The sequence below is a fragment of the Lissotriton helveticus genome, chromosome 1_2 (assembly GCF_964261635.1).
Source record: "Lissotriton helveticus chromosome 1_2, aLisHel1.1, whole genome shotgun sequence".
Lineage (NCBI taxonomy): Eukaryota > Metazoa > Chordata > Amphibia > Caudata > Salamandridae > Lissotriton > Lissotriton helveticus.
Window position 1 is genome coordinate 325,098,439 of NC_136058.1, and position 15,120 is coordinate 325,113,558.

The 15,120-nt window shown below is 37.6% G+C and overlaps 9 non-coding genes across 9 annotated transcripts; all 9 read left to right on the forward strand.

Moving 5' to 3' along the window:
- The first annotated feature begins 213 nt into the window (after positions 1 to 213).
- Positions 214 to 285, forward strand: TRNAC-GCA (transfer RNA cysteine (anticodon GCA)). Its single transcript has one exon. It is a non-coding gene; the product is annotated as a tRNA-Cys (tRNA).
- Positions 286 to 1,298: 1,013 nt separating this feature from the next.
- On the forward strand, positions 1,299 to 1,370 carry TRNAC-GCA (transfer RNA cysteine (anticodon GCA)). Its single transcript has one exon. It is a non-coding gene; the product is annotated as a tRNA-Cys (tRNA).
- A 1,009-nt stretch (positions 1,371 to 2,379) lies between these two features.
- TRNAC-GCA (transfer RNA cysteine (anticodon GCA)) lies at positions 2,380 to 2,451 on the forward strand. The gene has a single exon. It is a non-coding gene; the product is annotated as a tRNA-Cys (tRNA).
- A 1,000-nt stretch (positions 2,452 to 3,451) lies between these two features.
- Positions 3,452 to 3,523, forward strand: TRNAC-GCA (transfer RNA cysteine (anticodon GCA)). The gene has a single exon. It is a non-coding gene; the product is annotated as a tRNA-Cys (tRNA).
- A 1,011-nt stretch (positions 3,524 to 4,534) lies between these two features.
- Positions 4,535 to 4,606, forward strand: TRNAC-GCA (transfer RNA cysteine (anticodon GCA)). Its single transcript has one exon. It is a non-coding gene; the product is annotated as a tRNA-Cys (tRNA).
- A 4,248-nt stretch (positions 4,607 to 8,854) lies between these two features.
- Positions 8,855 to 8,926, forward strand: TRNAC-ACA (transfer RNA cysteine (anticodon ACA)). Its single transcript has one exon. It is a non-coding gene; the product is annotated as a tRNA-Cys (tRNA).
- A 2,092-nt stretch (positions 8,927 to 11,018) lies between these two features.
- On the forward strand, positions 11,019 to 11,090 carry TRNAC-GCA (transfer RNA cysteine (anticodon GCA)). The gene has a single exon. It is a non-coding gene; the product is annotated as a tRNA-Cys (tRNA).
- A 2,082-nt stretch (positions 11,091 to 13,172) lies between these two features.
- On the forward strand, positions 13,173 to 13,244 carry TRNAC-GCA (transfer RNA cysteine (anticodon GCA)). Its single transcript has one exon. It is a non-coding gene; the product is annotated as a tRNA-Cys (tRNA).
- Positions 13,245 to 14,256: 1,012 nt separating this feature from the next.
- TRNAC-ACA (transfer RNA cysteine (anticodon ACA)) lies at positions 14,257 to 14,328 on the forward strand. Its single transcript has one exon. It is a non-coding gene; the product is annotated as a tRNA-Cys (tRNA).
- The last annotated feature ends 792 nt before the right edge of the window (positions 14,329 to 15,120 follow it).

The window sequence follows — 15,120 nt, forward strand, 5'->3', positions numbered from 1 at the left end:
GGTCCTATGTACCACTGCCTATTCAAATAAAATAACAATGAAACAAATAAATCTGTTTTTTAACTGATCCAGTTTTCCTTTAATAAATAATATTAAGGACTACTTCTCCTGTTCCACAGTTTCAAGGTTGTACTTTCTGGCACAACTTAGTATGATCCTCACACTCTTTCATGATGTACTGATATTTAGTCATTCTGATTTTACTGATAAGCTGGGGATATAGCTCAGTGGTAGAGCATTTGACTGCAGATCAAGAGGTCCCTGGTTCAAATCCGGGTGTCCCCTCACCGTATTTAGATTCTGTTGTTTGTAATTGGGACTTTTCATGAATTCCATTTGGATCATCTTTGACATAGTCAGTGTTCCCTTGGATATTGCACTTTAATAGCATTTCAGTGTTTCCTGCTCAAAGCCTGTGAGTAAATGCAGTTTTTAACACTCGGCTTGGTATTCCCTTTGGGAAATTTCTGAAACATCATTGATCAATTTTGGAATTCGGCTCTTCCTTTCACAGCACTAAACAAAGGGAATGGACTATGAAACCAATTGACAACTTTGTTATACTGTTTGGTGCTTTCTTGTATTACACTGAAGAAATGGCGTATAAAACTTGGCAGCGAAGCAGTCAATCTATTTCTCATTTCACCTGTGTCTTCAGTCTTACATATATTCCACCTCTTCTCTGTGCATGCAAAGTATGTGTTTGTTTGAAGCACTTCATTTTTGTGCAACATAGGAACAATTTAATTTCTCCTTTAAAGCTCTGCCTACGTGCAAGATGCACAAACTATCATTGCAGTTGCAAGAAGGCTGGTCTGAAGAATCAGGCCATTTGCAAACGCAAAATGGCTTTTTTCTGATGTATGAAATGCAAGGTATTCGAAAGGGGTGTTTGGGTGTACCTTCCAAATACCGAATTGTAGTGGTACGTAGAAATGTTTTTCCACCATAATTTGGCCCAAAACAATCATACTTCATCACCATGTCAGTGATTGTGGTAACCAATCCTCAAATGATAAGGTGTCCCGTAAAAACCACTTCCCCTTTAAGAATGTTTCAAAACAATCATTGTATGTAGAGGCATTGGTCCTATGTACTACTGCCTATTCAAATAAAATAACAATGAAACAAATAAATCAGTTTTTTAACTGATCCAGTTTTCCTTTAATAAATAATATTAAGGACTACTTCTCCTGTTCCACAGTTTCAAGGATGTACTTTCTGGCACAACTTAGTATTATCCTCACACTCTTTCATGATGTACTGATATTTTGTCATTCTTATTTTACTGAAAAGCTAGGGATATAGCTCAGTGGTAGAGCATTTGACTGCAGATCAAGAGGTCCCTGGTTCAAATCCGGGTGTCCCCTCACCCTATTTTGGTTCTGTTGTTTGTAATTGGGACTTTTCATAAAATCCATTTGGATCATCTTTGACAGAGTCAGTGTTCCCTTGGATATTGCACTTTAATAGCATTTCAGTGTTTCCTGCTCAAAACCTGTGAGTAAATGCAGTTTTTAACACTCGGCTTGGTATTCCCTTTGGGAAATTTCTGTAACATCATTGATCAATTTTGAATTCGGCTCTTCCTTTCACAGCACTAAACAAAGGGAATGGACTATGAAACAAATTGACATCTTTGTTATACTGTTTGGTGCTTTCTTGTATTGCACTGAAGAAATGGAGTATAAAACTTGGCAGCGAAGCAGTCAATCTATTTCTCATTTCACCTCTGTCTTCAGTCTTACATATATTTCACCTCTTCTCTGTGCATGCAAAGTATGTGTTTGTTTGAAGCACTTCATTTTTGTGCAACGTAGGAACTATTTAATTTCTCCTTAAAAGCTCTGCCTACATGCAAGATGTACGAACTATCATTGCAGTTGCAAGAAGGCTGGTCTGAAGAATCAGGCCATTTGCAAACGCAAAATGGCTTTTTCTGATGTATTAAATGGAAGGTATTCGAAAGGGGTGTTTGGGTGTACCTTCCAAATACCGAATTGTAGTGGTACGTAGAAATGTTTTTCCACCATAATTTGGCCAAAACAATCATACTTCATCACCATCTCCGTGATTGTGGTAACCAATCCTCAAATGATAAGGTGTCCCGTAAAAACCTCTTCCCCTTTAAGAATGTTTCAAAACAATCATTGTATGTAGAGTCATTGGTCCTATGTACCACTGCCTATTCAAATAAAATAACAATGAAAGAAATAAATCTGTTTTTAAATGATCCAGTTTTCCTTTAATAAATAATATTAAGGACTACTTCTCCTGTTCCACAGTTTCAAGGTTGTACTTTCTGGCACAACTTAGTATGATCCTCACACTCTTTCATGATGTACTGATATTTTGTAATTCTGATTTTACTGAAAAGCTGGGGATATAGCTCAGTGGTAGAGCATTTGACTGCAGATCAAGAGGTCCCTGGTTCAAATCCGGGTGTCCCCTCACCCTATTTTGATTCTGTTGTTTGTAATTGGTACTTTTCATCAATTCCATTTGGATCATCTTTGACAGAGTCAGTGTTCCCTTGGATATTGCACTTTAATAGCATTTCAGTGTTTCCTGCTCAAAACCTGTGAGTAAATGCAGTTTTTAACACTCGGCTTGGTATTCCCTTTGGGAAATTTCTGAAACATCATTGATCAATTTTGGAATTCGGCTCTTCCTTTCACAGCACTAAACAAAGGGAATGGACTATGAAACCAATTGACAACTTTGTTATACTGTTTGGTGCTTTCTTGTATTGCACTGAAGAAATGACGTACAAAACTTGGCAGCGAAGCAGTCAATCTATTTCTCATTTCACCTGTGTCTTCAGTCTTACATATATTCCACCTCTTCTCTGTGCATGCAAAGTATGTTTTTGTTTGAAGCACTTCATTTTTGTGCAACGTAGGAACTATTTAATTTCTCCTTAAAAGCTCTGCCTACGTGCAAGATGTACGAACTATCATTGCAGTTGCAAGAAGGCTGGTCTGAAGAATCAGGCCATTTGCAAACGCAAAATGGCTTTTTCTGATGTATTAAATGGAAGGTATTCGAAAGGGGTGTTTTGGTGTACCTTCCAAATACCGAATTGTAGTGGTACGTAGAAATGTTTTTCCACCATATTTTGCCCAAAACAATCATACTTCATCACCATCTCTGTGATTGTGGTAACCAATCCTCAAATAATAAGGTGTCCCGTAAAAACCTCTTCCCCTTTAAGAATGTTTCAAAACAATCAGGCATTGGTCCTATGTACCACTGCATATTCAAATAAAATAACAATGAAACAAATAAATCTGTTTTTTAACTGATCCAGTTTTCCTTTAATAAATAATATTAAGGACTACTTCTCCTGTTCCACAGTTTCAAGGTTGTACTTTCTGGCACAACTTAGTATGATCCTCACACTCTTTCATGATGTACTGATATTTTGTCATTCTTATTTTAGTGAAAAGCTGGGGATATAGCTCAGTGGTAGAGCATTTGACTGCAGATCAAGAGGTCCCTGGTTCAAATCCGGGTGTCCCCTCACCCTATTTTGATTCTGTTGTTTGTAATTGGGACTTTTCATGAATTCCATTTGGATCATCTTTGACAGAGTCAGTGTTCCCTTGGATATTGCACTTTAATAGCATTTCAGTGTTTCCTGCTCAAAGCCTGTGAGTAAATGCAGTTTTTAACACTCGGCTTGGTATTCCCTTTGGGAAATTTCTGAAACATCATTGATCAATTTTGGAATTCGGCTCTTCCTTTCACAGCACTAAACAAAGGGAATGGACTATGAAACCAATTGACAACTTTGTTATACTGTTTGGTGCTTTCTTGTATTGCACTGAAGAAATGGCGTATAAAACTTGGCAGCGAAGCAGTCAATCTATTTCTCATTTCACCTGTGTCTTCAGTCTTACATATATTCCACCTCTTCTCTGTGCATGCAAAGTATGTGTTTGTTTGAAGCACTTCATTTTTGTGCAACGTAGGAACTATTTAATTTCTCCTTAAAAGCTCTGCCTACGTGCAAGATGTACGAACTATTATTGCAGTTGCAAGAAGGCTGGTCTGAAGAATCAGGCCATTTGCAAACGCAAAATGGCTTTTTCTGATGTATTAAATGGAAGGTATTCGAAAGGGGTGTTTTGGTGTACCTTCCAAATACCGAATTGTAGTGGTACGTAGAAATGTTTTTCCACCATATTTTGGCCAAAACAATCATACTTCATCACCATCTCTGTGATTGTGGTAACCAATCCTCAAATAATAAGGTGTCCCGTAAAAACCTCTTCCCCTTTAAGAATGTTTCAAAACAATCATTGTATGTAGAGGCATTGGTCCTATGTACCACTGCCTATTCAAATAAAATAACAATGAAACAAATACATCTGTTTTTTAACTGATCCAGTTTTCCTTTAATAAATAATATTAAGGACTACTTCTCCTGTTCCCCAGTTTCAAGGATGTACTTTCTGGCACAACTTAGTATGATCCTCACACTCTTTCATGATGTACTGATATTTTTTCATTCTTATTTTACTGAAAAGCTGGGGATATAGCTCAGTGGTAGAGCATTTGACTGCAGATCAAGATGTCCCTGGTTCAAATCCGGGTGTCCCCTCACCCTATTTTGATTCTGTTGTTTGTAATTGGGACTTTTCATAAAATCCATTTGGATCATCTTTGACAGAGTCAGTGTTCCCTTGGATATTGCACTTTAATAGCATTTCAGTGTTTCCTGCTCAAAACCTGTGAGTAAATGCAGTTTTTAACACTCGGCTTGGTATTCCCTTTGGGAAATTTCTGTAACATCATTGATCAATTTTGGAATTCGGCTCTTCCTTTCACAGCACTAAACAAAGGGAATGGACTATGAAACAAATTGACAACTTTGTTATACTGTTTGGTGCTTTCTTGTATTGCACTGAAGAAATGGCGTATAAAACTTGGCAGCGAAGCAGTCAATCTATTTCTCATTTCACCTCTGTCTTCAGTCTTACATATATTTCACCTCTTCTCTGTGCATGCAAAGTATGTGTTTGTTTGAAGCACTTCATTTTTGTGCAACGTAGGAACTATTTAATTTCTCCTGAAAAGCTCTGCCTACTTGCAAGATGTACGAACTATCATTGCAGTTGCAAGAAGGCTCATCTGAAGAATCAGGCCATTTGCAAACGCAAAATGGCTTTTTCTGATGGGTTAAATGGAAGGTATTCGAAAGGGGTGTTTGGGTGTACCTTCCAAATACCGAATTGTAGTGGTACGTAGAAATGTTTTTCCACCATAATTTGGCCAAAACAATCATACTTCATCACCATCTCCGTGATTGTGGTAACCAATCCTCAAATGATAAGGTGTCCCGTAAAAACCTCTTCCCCTTTAAGAATGTTTCAAAACAATCATTGTATGTAGAGGCATTGGTCCTATGTACCACTGCCTATTCAAATAAAATAACAATGAAACAAATAAATCTGTTTTTAAATGATCCAGTTTTCGTTTAATAAATAATATTAAGGACTACTTCTCCTGTTCCACAGTTTCAAGATTGTACTTTCTGGCACAACTTAGTATGATCCTCACACTCTTTCATGATGTACTGATATTTTGTCATTCTGATTTTACTGAAAAGCTGGGGATATAGCTCAGTGGTAGAGCATTTGACTGCAGATCAAGAGGTCCCTGGTTCAAATACGGGTCTCCCCTCACCCTATGTTGATTCTGTTGTTTGTAATTGGTACTTTTCATCAATTCCATTTGGATCATCTTTGACAGAGTCAGTGTTCCCTTGGATATTGCACTTTAATAGCATTTCAGTGTTTCCTGCTCAAAACCTGTGAGTAAATGCAGTTTTTAACACTCGGCTTGGTATTCCCTTTGGGAAATTTCTGAAACATCATTGATCAATTTTGGAATTCGGCTCTTCCTTTCACATCACTAAACAAAGGGAATGGACTATGAAACCAATTGACAACTTTGTTATACTGTTTGGTGCTTTCTTGTATTGCACTGAAGAAATGACGTACAAAACTTGGCAGCGAAGCAGTCAATCTATTTCTCATTTCACCTGTGTCTTCAGTCTTACATATATTCCACCTCTTCTCTGTGCATGCAAAGTATGTGTTTGTTTGAAGCACTTCATTTTTGTGCAACGTAGGAACTATTTAATTTCTCCTTAAAAGCGCTGCCTACGTGCAAGATGTACGAACTATCATTGCAGTTGCAAGAAGGCTGGTCTGAAGAATCAGGCCATTTGCAAACGCAAAATGGCTTTTTCTGATGTATTAAATGGAAGGTATTTGAAAGGGGTGTTTTGGTGTACCTTCCAAATACCGAATTGTAGTGGTACGTAGAAATGTTTTTCCACCATATTTTGGCCAAAACAATCATACTTCATCACCATCTCTGTGATTGTGGTAACCAATCCTCAAATAATAAGGTGTCCCGTAAAAACCTCTTCCCCTTTAAGAATGTTTCAAAACAATCATTGTATGTAGAGGCATTGGTCCTATGTACCACTGCCTATTCAAATAAAATAACAATGAAACAAATAAATCTGTTTTTAAATGATCCAGTTTTCCTTTAATAAATAATATTAAGGACTACTTCTCCTGTTCCACAGTTTCAAGGTTGTACTTTCTGGCACAACTTAGTATGATCCTCACACTCTTTCATGATGTACTGATATTTTGTCATTCTGATTATACTGATAATCTGGGGATATAGCTCAGTGGTAGAGCATTTGACTGCAGATCGAGAGGTCCCTGGTTCTAATCCGTGTGTCCCCTCACCCTATTTTGATTCTGTTGTTCGTAATTGGGACGTTTCATCATTCCATTTGGATCATCTTTGACAGAGTCAGTGTTCCCTTGGATATTAATAGCATTTCAGTGTTTCCTGCTCAAAGCCTGTGAGTAAATGCAGTTTTTAACACTCGGCTTGGTATTCCCTTTGGGAAATTTCTGAAACATTGATCAATTTTGGAATTCGGCTCTTCCTTTCACAGCACTAAACAAAGGGAATGGACTATGAAACCAATTGACAACTTTGTTATACTGTTTGGTGCTTTCTTGTATTGCACTGAAGAAATGACGTATAAAACTTGGCAGCGAAGCAGTCAATCTATTTCTCATTTCACCTTTGTCTTCAGTCTTACATATATTCCACCTCTTCTCTGTGCATGCAAAGTATGTGTTTGTTTGAAGCACTTCACTTTTTGTGCAACCTAGGAACTATTTAATTTCTCCTTAAAAGCTCTGCCTACGTGCAAGATGTACGAACTATCTTTGCAGTTGCAAGAAGGCTGGTCTGAAGAATCAGGCTATTTGCAAACGCAAAGTGGCTTTTTCTGATGTATTAAATGGAAGGTATTCGAAAGGGGTGTTTGTGTGTACCTTCCAAATACCGAATTGTAGTGGTACGTACAAATGTTTTTCCACCATAATTTGGCCCAAATCAATCATACTTCATCACCATCTCAGTGATTGTGGTAACCAATCCTCAAATGATAAGTTGTCCCGTAAAAACCTCTTCCCCTTTAAGAATGTTTCAAAACAATCATTGTATGTAGTGGCATTGGTCCAATGTACGACTGCCTATTCAAATAAAATAACAATGAAACAAATATCTGTTTTTTAAATGATCCAGTTTTCCTTTAATAAATAATATTAAGGACTACTTCTCCTGTTCCACAGTTTCAAGGTTGTACTTTCTGGCACAACTTAGTATGATCCTCACACTCTTTCATGATGTACTGATATTTTGTCATTCTGATTTTACTGAAAAGCTGGGGATATAGCTCAGTGGTAGAGCATTTGACTGCATATCAAGAGGTCCCTGGTTCAACTCCGGGCGTCCCCTCACCCTATTTTGATTCTGTTGTTTGTAATTGGGACTTTTCATCAATTCCATTTGGATCATCTTTGACAGAGTCAGTGTTCCCTTGGATATTGCACTTTAATAGCATTTCAGTGTTTCCTGCTCAAAACCTGTGAGTAAATGCAGTTTTTAACACTCGGCTTGGTATTCCCTTTGGGAAATTTCTGAAACATCATTGATCAATTTTGGAATTCGGCTCTTCCTTTCACAGCACTAAACAAAGGGAATGGACTATGAAACCAATTGACAACTTTGTTATACTGTTTGGTGCTTTCTTGTATTACACTGAAGAAATGGCGTATAAAACTTGGCAGCGAAGCAGTCAATCTATTTCTCATTTCACCTGTGTCTTCAGTCTTACATATATTCCACCTCTTCTCTGTGCATGCAAAGTATGTGTTTGTTTGAAGCACTTCATTTTTGTGCAACATAGGAACTATTTAATTTCTCCTTTAAAGCTCTGCCTACGTGCAAGATGCATGAACTATCATTGCAGTTGCAAGAAGGCTGGTCTGAAGAATCAGGCCATTTGCAAACGCAAAATGGCTTTTTTCTGATGAATTAAATGCAAGGTATTCGAAAGGGGTGTTTGGGTGTACCTTCCAAATACCGAATTGTAGTGGTACGTAGAAATGTTTTTCCACCATAATTTGGCCCAAAACAATCATACTTCATCACCATGTCAGTGATTGTGGTAACCAATCCTCAAATGATAAGGTGTCCCGTAAAAACCTCTTCCCCTTTAAGAATGTTTCAAAACAATCATTGTATGTAGAGGCATTGGTCCTATGTACCACTGCCTATTCAAATCAAATAACAATGAAACAAATAAATCTGTTTTTAAATGATCCAGTTTTCCTTTAATAAATAATATTAAGGACTACTTCTCCTGTTCCACAGTTTCAAGGTTGTACTTTCTGGCACAACTTAGTATGATCCTCACACTCTTTCATGATGTACTGATATTTTGTCATTCTGATTTTACTGAAAAGCTGGGGATATAGCTCAGTGGTAGAGCATTTGACTACACATCAAGAGGTCGCTGGTTCAAATCCGGGTGTCCCCTCACCCTATTTTGATTCTGTTGTTTGTAATTGGTACTTTTCATCAATTCCATTTGGATCATCTTTGACAGAGTCAGTGTTCCCTTGGATATTGCACTTTAATAGCATTTCAGTGTTTCCTGCTCAAAACTTGTGAGTAAATGCAGTTTTAAACACTCGGCTTGGTATTCCCTTTGGGAAATTTCTGAAACATCATTGATCAATTTTGGAATTCGGCTCTTCCTTTCACAGCACTAAACAAAGAGAATGGACTATGAAACCAATTGACAACTTTGTTATACTGTTTGGTGCTTTCTTGTATTGCACTGAAGAAATGGCGTATAAAACTTGGCAGCGAAGCAGTCAATCTATTTCTCATTTCACCTGTGTCTTCAGTCTTACATATATTCCACCTCGTCTCTGTGCATGCAAAGTATGTGTTTGTTTGAAGCACTTCATTTTTGTGCAAAGTAGGAACTATTTAATTTCTCCTTAAATGCTCTGCCTATGTGCAAGATGTACGAACTATCATTGCAGTTGCAAGAAGGCTGGTCTGAAGAATCAGGCCATTTGCAAACGCAAAATGGCTTTTTCTGATGTATTAAATGGAAGGTATTCGAAAGGGGTGTTTGGGTGTACCTTCCAAATACCGAATTGTAGTGGTACGTAGAAATGTTTTTCCACCATAATTTGGCCAAAACAATCATACTTCATCACCATCTCCGTGATTGTGGTAACCAATCCTCAAATGATAAGGTGTCCCGTAAAAACCTCTTCCCCTTTAAGAATGTTTCAAAACAATCATTGTATGTAGAGGCATTGGTCCTATGTACCACTGCCTATTCAAATAAAATAACAATGAAACAAATATCTGTTTTTTAAATGATCCAGTTTTCCTTTAATAAATAATATTAAGGACTACTTCTCCTGTTCCACAGTTTCAAGGTTGTACTTTCTGGCACAACTTAGTATGATCCTCACACTCTTTCATGATGTACTGATATTTTGTCATTCTGATTTTACTGAAAATCTGGGGATATAGCTCAGTGGTATAGCATTTGACTGCAGATCTAGAGGTCCCTGGTTCGAATCCGGGTGTCCCCTCACCCTATTTTGATTCTGTTGTTTGTAATTGGGACTTTTCATCAATTCAATTTGGATCATCTTTGACAGAGTCAGTGTTCCCTTGGATATTGCACTTTAATAGCATTTCAGTGTTTCCTGCTCAAAACCTGTGAGTAAATGCAGTTTTTAACACTCGGCTTGGTATTCCCTTTGGGAAATTTCTGAAACATCATTGATCAATTTTGGAATTCGGCTCTTCCTTTCACAGCACTAAACAAAGGGAATGGACTATGAAACCAATTGACAACTTTGTTATACTGTTTGGTGCTTTCTTGTATTGCACTGAAGAAATGGCGTATAAAACCTGGCAGCGAAGCAGTCTATTTATTTCTCAATTCACCTGTGTCTTCAGTCTTACATATATTCCACCTCTTCTCTGTGCATGCAAAGTATGTGTTTGTTTGAAGCACTTCATTTTTGTGCAATGTAGGAACTATTTAATTTCTCCTTAAAAGCTCTGCCTACGTGCAAGATGTACGAACTATCATTGCAGTTGCAAGAAGGCTGGTCTGAAGAATCAGGCCATTTGCAAACGCAAAATGGCTTTTTCTGATGTATTGAATGGAAGGTATTCGAAAGGGGTGTTTTGGTGTACCTTCCAAATACCGAATTGTAGTGGTAAGTAGAAATGTTTTTCCACCATATTTTGGCCAAAACAATCATACTTCATCACCATCTCTGTTATTGTGGTAACCAATCCTCAAATAATAAGGTGTCCCGTAAAAACCTCTTCCCCTTTAAGAATGTTTCAAAACAATCATTGTATGTAGAGGCATTGGTCATATGTACCACTGCCTATTCAAATAAAATAACAATGAAACAAATAAATCTGTTTTTTAACTGATCCAGTTTTCCTTTAATAAATAATATTAAGGACTACTTCTCCTGTTCCACAGTTTCAAGGTTGTACTTTCTGGCACAACTTAGTATGATCCTCACACTCTTTCATGATGTACTGATATTTTGTCATTCTTATTTTAGTGAAAAGCTGGGGATATAGCTCAGTGGTAGAGCATTTGACTGCAGATCAAGAGGTCCCTGGTTCAAATCCGGGTGTCCCCTCACCCTATTTTGATTCTGTTGTTTGTAATTGGGACTTTTCATCAATTCCATTTGGATCATCTTTGACAGAGTCAGTGTTCCCTTGGATATTGCACTTTAATAGCATTTCAGTGTTTCCTGCTCAAAGCCTGTGAGTAAATGCAGTTTTTAACACTCGGCTTGGTATTCCCTTTGGGAAATTTCTGAAACATCATTGATCAATTTTGGAATTCGGCTCTTCCTTTCACAGCACTAAACAAAGGGAATGGACTATGAAACCAATTGACAACTTTGTTATACTGTTTGGTGCTTTCTTGTATTGCACTGAAGAAATGGCGTATGAAACTTGGCAGCGAAGCAGTCAATCTATTTCTCATTTCACCTGTGTCTTCAGTCTTACATATATTCCACCTCTTCTCTGTGCATGCAAAGTATGTGTTTGTTTGAAGCACTTCATTTTTGTGCAACGTAGGAACTATTTAATTTCTCCTTAAAAGCTCTGCCTACGTGCAAGATGTACGAACTATCATTGCAGTTGCAAGAAGGCTGGTCTGAAGAATCAGGCCATTTGCAAACGCAAAATGGCTTTTTCTGATGTATTAAATGGAAGGTATTCGAAAGGGGTGTTTTGGTGTACCTTCCAAATACCGAATTGTAGTGGTACGTAGAAATGTTTTTCCACCATATTTTGGCCAAAACAATCATACTTCATCACCATCTCTGTGATTGTGGTAACCAATCCTCAAATGATAAGGTGTCCCGTAAAAACCTCTTCCCCTTTAAGAATGTTTCAAAACAATCATTGTATGTAGAGGCATTGGTCCTATGTACCACTGCCTATTCAAATAAAATAACAATGAAACAAATAAATCTGTTTTTAAATGATCCAGTTTTCCTTTAATAAATAATATTAAGGACTACTTCTCCTGTTCCACAGTTTCAAGGTTGTACTTTCTGGCACAACTTAGTATGATCCTCACACTCTTTCATGATGTACTGATATTTTGTCATTCTGATTATACTGATAATCTGGGGATATAGCTCAGTGGTAGAGCAATTGACTGCAGATCGAGAGGTCCCTGGTTCTAATCCGGGTGTCCCCTCACCCTATTTTGATTCTGTTGTTCGTAATTGGGACGTTTCATCATTCCATTTGGATCATCTTTGACAGAGTCAGTGTTCCCTTGGATATTAATAGCATTTCAGTGTTTCCTGCTCAAAGCCTGTGAGTAAATGCAGTTTTTAACACTCGGCTTGGTATTCCCTTTGGGAAATTTCTGAAACATTGATCAATTTTGGAATTCGGCTCTTCCTTTCACAGCACTAAACAAAGGGAATGGACTATGAAACCAATTGACAACTTTGTTATACTGTTTGGTGCTTTCTTGTATTGCACTGAAGAAATGACGTATAAAACTTGGCAGCGAAGCAGTCAATCTATTTCTCATTTCACCTTTGTCTTCAGTCTTACATATATTCCACCTCTTCTCTGTGCATGCAAAGTATGTGTTTGTTTGAAGCACTTCACTTTTTGTGCAACCTAGGAACTATTTAATTTCTCCTTAAAAGCTCTGCCTCCGTGCAAGATGTACGAACTATCTTTGCAGTTGCAAGAAGGCTGGTCTGAAGAATCAGGCTATTTGCAAACGCAAAGTGGCTTTTTCTGATGTATTAAATGGAAGGTATTCGAAAGGGGTGTTTGTGTGTACCTTCCAAATACCGAATTGTAGTGGTACGTACAAATGTTTTTCCACCATAATTTGGCCCAAATCAATCATACTTCATCACCATCTCAGTGATTGTGGTAACCAATCCTCAAATGATAAGTTGTCCCGTAAAAACCTCTTCCCCTTTAAGAATGTTTCAAAACAATCATTGTATGTAGTGGCATTGGTCCAATGTACGACTGCCTATTCAAATAAAATAACAATTAAACAAATATCTGTTTTTTAAATGATCCAGTTTTCCTTTAATAAATAATATTAAGGACTACTTCTCCTGTTCCACAGTTTCAAGGTTGTACTTTCTGGCACAACTTAGTATGATCCTCACACTCTTTCATGATGTACTGATATTTTGTCATTCTGATTTTACTGAAAAGTTGGGGATATAGCTCAGTGGTAGAGCATTTGACTGCAGATCAAGAGGTCCCTGGTTCAACTCCGGGTGTCCCCTCACCCTATTTTGATTCTGTTGTTTGTAATTGGGACTTTTCATCAATTCCATTTGGATCATCTTTGACAGAGTCAGTGTTCCCTTGGATATTGCACTTTAATAGCATTTCAGTGTTTCCTGCTCAAAACCTGTGAGTAAATGCAGTTTTTAACACTCGGCTTGGTATTCCCTTTGGGAAATTTCTGAAACATCATTGATCAATTTTGGAATTCGGCTCTTCCTTTCACAGCACTAAACAAAGGGAATGGACTATGAAACCAATTGACAACTTTGTTATACTGTATGGTGCTTTCTTGTATTACACTGAAGAAATGGCGTATAAAACTTGGCAGCGAAGCAGTCAATCTATTTCTCATTTCACCTGTGTCTTCAGTCTTACATATATTCCACCTCTTCTCTGTGCATGCAAAGTATGTGTTTGTTTGAAGCACTTCATTTTTGTGCAACATAGGAACTATTTAATTTCTCCTTTAAAGCTCTGCCTACGTGCAAGATGCACGAACTATCATTGCAGTTGCAAGAAGGCTGGTCTGAAGAATCAGGCCATTTGCAAACGCAAAATGGCTTTTTTCTGATGTATTAAATGCAAGGTATTCGAAAGGGGTGTTTGGGTGTACCTTCCAAATACCGAATTGTAGTGGTACGTAGAAATGTTTTTCCACCATAATTTGGCCCAAAACAATCATACTTCATCACCATGTCATTGATTGTGGTAACCAATCCTCAAATGATAAGGTGTCCCGTAAAAACCTCTTCCCCTTTAAGAATGTTTCAAAACAATCATTGTATGTAGAGGCATTGGTCCTATGTACCACTGCCTATTCAAATCAAATAACAATGAAACAAATAAATCTGTTTTTAAATGATCCAGTTTTCCTTTAATAAATAATATTAAGGACTACTTCTCCTGTTCCACAGTTTCAAGGTTGTACTTTCTGGCACAACTTAGTATGATCCTCACACTCTTTCATGATGTACTGATATTTTGTCATTCTGATTTTACTGAAAAGCTGGGGGTATAGCTCAGTGGTAGAGCATTTGACTACAGATCAAGAGGTCGCTGGTTCAAATCCAGGTGTCCCCTCACCCTATTTTGATTCTGTTGTTTGTAATTGGTACTTTTCATCAATTCCATTTGGATCATCTTTGACAGAGTCAGTGTTCCCTTGGATATTGCACTTTAATAGCATTTCAGTGTTTCCTGCTCAAAACTTGTGAGTAAATGCAGTTTTAAACACTCGGCTTGGTATTCCCTTTGGGAAATTTCTGAAACATCATTGATCAATTTTGGAATTCGGCTCTTCCTTTCACAGCACTAAACAAAGAGAATGGACTATGAAACCAATTGACAACTTTGTTATACTGTTTGGTGCTTTCTTGTATTGCACTGAAGAAATGGCGTATAAAACTTGGCAGCGAAGCAGTCAATCTATTTCTCATTTCACCTGTGTCTTCAGTCTTACATATATTCCACCTCGTCTCTGTGCATGCAAAGTATGTGTTTGTTTGAAGCACTTCATTTTTGGGCAACGTAGGAACTATTTAATTTCTCCTTAAATGCTCTGCCTACGTGCAAGATGTACGAACTATCATTGCAGTTGCAAGAAGGCTGGTCTGAAGAATCAGGCCATTTGCAAACGCAAAATGGCTTTTTCTGATGTATTAAATGGAAGGTATTCGAAAGGGGTGTTTGGGTGTACCTTCCAAATACCGAATTGTAGTGGTACGTAGAAATGTTTTTCCACCATAATTTGGCCAAAACAATCATACTTCATCACCATCTCAGTGATTGTGGTAACCAATCCTCAAATGATAAGTTGTCCCGTAAAAACCTCTTCCCCTTTAAGAATGTTTCAAAACAATCATTGTATGTAGT